Consider the following 5639-nt stretch of genomic DNA (forward strand, 5'->3'; position numbering starts at 1 on the left):
TTTTCTTTTGTGGTACTGGCGATTGAATACAGAGCCTTTCACATGCTAGGTAAGTGCTCTACCACTGAACCACATCCCCAGCCCCGCCCCCCCCCCCTTTTTTTTTAAAGACAGGGTCTGGCCAGGTTTCTCAGGCTCAGCCCATAGAGTAATGGAGATTAACAGGCAAGTGACACCATGTGTGGCTAAAATACATTGATTTTGATTGTACCCTTGAATGAATATCATTGTAGTATCATACATTGGTCATTTGCAAAATATAGATTTAACTGAATTAAATAGATCTTCCAAACATTGACATAGATGATGATGATGATGATGATGATGATGATGATGATTTGTGGGGAGGAGGTGTACTGGGGATTGAATGCAGGGGCTCTTGACCAATGAGCCACATCCCCAGCCCTATTTTGTATTTTATTTAGAGACCTGATCTCACTGAGTTGTTTAGCACCTTGCTTTCATTGAGGCTGGCTTTGAAGTCACGATCATCCTGTCTCAGCCTCCTGAGCCGCTGGGATTACAGGAGTGCCCCACCATGCCCAGCCATAGTTTATTATTTAATACCAGGTAATCACATTATCACCAGCAATCTCATCAGAAAAGCCTTTAAGTATGGAAAGCTGTCAAGAGCTTGGTGGCAGATACCAGTTCTTTTGTGCAAAAATTCAAATTTTATTATTGGTATCGCACACTGTAATTTTCCTTGAGGTGGTAGGCTTACTTCATTTATTTTCAAGAAAATGTCTGCCAAATACTTTGGTTTAAATACATTTAGTCTATAGTTCTTTCCAGTAAAAATGGTATTTTGGGGAGGGGGACAAAAACCAGCCAGCTATTTAAGCTTAGAACTCAAACATTTTTATGAGAGTTTTCCTGAGGACAACAATCATAATTTAGTGTGTAGCATAAAAGCTTTATGCATACTTCCCATTTTGTTATACTGTATTAAAAAAATGAGTATCCCCAGTGACTTGGAGGCTGAGGCAGGAGAATTCTGTGTTCAAATCCAGGCTCAGCACCTTAGCAAGTCTCAAAGCAACTCAGTGAGATCCTGTTTCTAAATAAAATACAAAAAAAAAAGGCTTGGGATGTGGCTCAGTGGTTAAGTGCCCTTGGGTTCAATCCCGGATTTAAAAATAATAATAATAATAATATATTCATACATACATACATATATATGTATGTATATATATATATATTTATACACACATACATACATATATATGTATATATATACATATATATATGCAAGGACTGAAATTATTAAAATTAGTATTTTTCTACTGCTTTTTTTTTAATCAAACAAGGACAATTGTTAAGTAAAACTGACGTTTTATATTTTTTGCTAAAGTGCCTGATGGTGGACACAATAATGACTTTACAGTTTGGTGGCACTGTCTTCATTAATACAAGATACTGGCAGTTTTATCCCCCTCACCCTCCTTCTCCCATCCCTATCCTCTCCCTGTACTCAGTTCTTAGCTTGCTTTTTCACCTTCGATGAAAATGTCAACACTGTGTAAAGGGTAAATAACATTTTAATGTTGTTATGGAAATAGTATTGACATCAGAGACCTCCTAAAAGATTCTTGAAAATTCCCTGAAATCTCTGGCTACTTTTTGAGAACAAGAGCTCTAAAGCTACTACTTTGAAAAATTCCAGAAAGCGCACACACAGCACACGTTTCGGTGACCTTCATAAAGAAGATGTCATCTCATTTCCTGCAGTCTCTGGAAAATTTCACCATACGCTCATGAGAAATTGAGAGTGAAGAAGGCAGCTAATGTTTTAGTATTACTGTGAAATTATTCTAAATTTCATAAAGCCCTTGGAAGCTTTCAGAACAGCCACAAGTTACTAGGCCACCTTTTGAGAACTGCAGGACTAGTGGAAAGTCCACTGAATCAGAAGACCTCAGTTCATATCTTGATAAAATTCATGTTGAAAGTCAATCCCCAGGATAGTGGTATTAAGAGGTGGGGCTTTCTGGGATGTGATGAAGTCTTGAGGGCTTTGCCCTCCTGAATATATTAGTGTACTGTAAGGGATGGAGACATTTTCACTTAAGCCTTTCTTTCTTTCTTTTTTTCATTTGGTACTGGGGATTGAACCTAAAGATGCTTCATCACTGAGCTACATCAGCCCTTTTAAAAATTTTTGAGACAGGTTCTTGCTAAGGTGCCGACAGTCTCACTAAATTACTGAGGCTGGCCTCAAGCTTGAGAATCATCCTTCCTCAGCCTCCCTAGTTGCTGGGATTATAGGCATGTGCTGCTATGCCTGGTGAGCCTCTTGTTCTTATTTTGCTCTTCTGTCCCTTCCACCACATTAGGACACAATGTTCATCCCCTCTGGAGGGTACAGCAACATGGCGCCATCTTGGAAGAAGAAACTGGGTCCCTCACTGGATGTTGAACTTTTGGAGCCTGGATCTTGGATTTCCCAGTCTTTGTCACTTTAATGAACAAATTTCTATTTATAAATATTTTGTGATATTTTATTACAGCAGGATGGACAGACTGAAACACTGGGCTTTGGGGCTCATTGCTGACTGATCTTAGACCCAAACTCCCAGCTTCCATTTCCTTTATCTGTAGTAGAGGAGAGGTGAAATGAACTTCAAGTTGTCTTTCAGCCTTAAATCTGCCTGTGTAAGACACTGTGCGAGGACATTATAATATTTTATTTATCCTTACAGTAAGCCTGTGAGGTAATTTATGTATGATGAAACAGAAGTTCAGAGATTACATACTATACTCCCTCCTTTTAAAATAACTTTTTGTCTGCTGTTTGTTTCAGTACTACAATATGTGATAATTACTTAATGTCCATACATTGATACTGTTGTTGAAGATATCATCCAACCATATATAGGGCTCTTCTGATGTCCTCACCCTGTGCAATTAGGATCTTCAAAATCACTGAATGTTTAATACCTTCTACTAGATGATTTTTACTTAGGTTGCCCTGGACAATTTTAGGCAGGATTTCCAGAAACATTGCCCCAAATTATACAATGCTTGCTTTAAGAGAACCAGGTCTCGTGTCTTTTACCAGAAAGATTTCTGTTTCTAAACCCATGACTTGTTTTTGCCATGTGGTCATAGAATATTTTAATCTATAGTGTTGCTTTCTATTTGTTCACAGAGAATACTGGAGAAAAGGACAAAAGGTATTGTAAAGGTATAAGGGAGGTAAAACTCATGGAAGCCCAGGAACAGATACTTTCTCAGGATTCAAAATCTGAAGCTTGAGGGTTGGGGCTGTGGCTCAGCGGTGGGAGCACTCGCCCAGCATGCGTGAGGCCCTGGGTTCCATCCTCAGCACCACATTAAAAATAAATAAATAAACAAATAAAATAAAGATATTGTGTCCAATTACAACTAAAAAATAATTTTAAAAAATCTGAAGCTTGAAATGGAAGATAGTTCTAGATTCTCTAACATGTTAGGAACTCAGCAGGAATTAACTACTACAAACTGTTCTACAATTTTCTTGCACTTTATATTCTCCCTCCTATCATGGGTTTTCTTATAGGTTATAAGGTCCTTTCAACTTTAGTTCTAATTACTAAATGCCCTTTATCTCAGTTAATTAACTTTTCTTGAAGGTGGAAATCTGGAGAGTCTTGCACTCTTTGTGAATTAGCTTTTGTTATAATTGCATACTTTTTGTTCATTTGTTTTTTGGTCAGAATCCCATTTGAGTCAATCATTGGTGATAAAGAGAGATGAGTATAAGCTTCAAGACATGGTCAGCTTTTTAAACAATAGCTGTGGTTGGAACACTCAGCCCTCCAGGGCTGTGTTTGTAAATGGTGCAATAGATATGAGTAATCACAGGGATTTGGAAATTAACCTATAGCTTCCTGATCCAGTTGTACAGGATTGCATGTATGTTTAACCCTTGGCATTATTTTTAAGGTCTTTAAACTATGTATATTATTGTATTATATGTAGTTTTGCTTAAAAGCTTTGCACACTTATGTGAAGGGAAGAAACAAAATAAAATAACCCAATTAAATGGCTTCGGTTTTATAAAAATCTTATAAAAGGGGCTGGGGATAAAGCTCAGTTGGTAGAGTGCTTGCCTCACATGCACAAGGCCCAGCACCATCACACACACACACACACAAATCTTATAAAAGAATTGCCAATCTGTGGAAATGATTTTTCTTTAGTCTTAAGTATTTAATTAGTAGTACTGTAAAATACCAAGGCACTAAGCTGGAGAGAGAATAGCATGACCCATTATTATGTTCTAATACCCAATATTCTTGGAAGTTTTGGGATCCTAGAGGAAGAGGGGGACTTTGAGCAAATATAGCATGAGTATCATTAGGTTGAAAGGGAATATCTTTGAAATGTTTACTTGCCGCAGTCTGGCTGGGCACAAATAACCGGGGTCACGAGCCACTTGTAGGTTCAAACTACTTTATTGCCCGAACCCCATGGGAACTCTCCAGAACTTCATGGAAACTCCACGAGAACCAACGGGAACTCAATGGGAACTCAACGGGTACTCAAAAGCAGCAGGCACCCGAGGTAGCAGGAGCTGCCTTATTGCCAGACAGCAGAGGTTTATATACACAACTGAATACACAGTTGTTTCAATTTAGCATCATCCAGTTACAGCAATCAGTCATTATCTTAATAATTATACACAGCTTAACTTAATTATCATCATCTTAATGGCTTGCTGACGTTACTTCTCAATTACTCCTTCTGGCAAAATGCCAGGCGCCATCTTGACTTGGTTGTGGCTCTCAACATTTACTTAAAACGTGGTGTTTATGAGTTGGTACAGTGATGTATGTAGTCACAGCACTTGAGAGGAGGAGGCAGGAGGCTCACTTGGGCCCAGGAGTTTGAAACCAGCCTGAGCAACATAGACTCCAGCTCAAAAATGAAACAAGCCAGGCACAGTGGCGCATGCTTGTAATCCCAGCAGCTCGGGAGGCTGAGATAGGGGGATCATGAGTTTAAACCCAGCCTCATCAACAGTGAGGTGGCTAAGCAACTCAGTGAGACTCTGTCTTTAAAGAAAATATAAAATAGGGCTGGGGATGTGGCTCAGTGGTTTAATGCCCCTGAGTTCAATCCCCAGTACCCAAAACAACAACAACAACAACAACAAAAATTAAGCAAAACAATTATAATATTTAAAGCTTGGAAATATTTGTAATGTGTGAACTCACATACCATATAATAAAATATTACACAAATGTATATCAGATATCACCACTCTATGGTCTTAATATGTCTCCCAAATTAAATGTGTTGGAAACTCAATGCCCAATTCAATGGTCTTGGGAGGTAGGGCCTAATGAAAGGGGTTAGGTCATGAGGGCTCCACTCTCATCAATGATAAATGCCTCTATAAAAAGTGCCTGGAGGGGTGAGTTCTTTCTCTTCTGTTCTTTTGCCATGTGAGGATATGGGGTTTCTCCTTTCCAGAGGATGTGGTGTTCTCGGAAGCAGATAGACCTGGTCCTAACCTGCTTGGATCATGGACCTGCCCCTCTTGAACTCTAAGAAATAAATTTGTTCTGGTTATAAATTACAATCTATAGTATACACTCTAATGCTATCAGTCATTCTACCTTGTTAACTGGATTTTTCTGAAAGGAAGTCTT

The sequence above is a fragment of the Callospermophilus lateralis genome, chromosome 13 (genome assembly GCF_048772815.1).
Source record: "Callospermophilus lateralis isolate mCalLat2 chromosome 13, mCalLat2.hap1, whole genome shotgun sequence".
Classification (NCBI taxonomy): Eukaryota; Metazoa; Chordata; class Mammalia; order Rodentia; family Sciuridae; genus Callospermophilus; species Callospermophilus lateralis.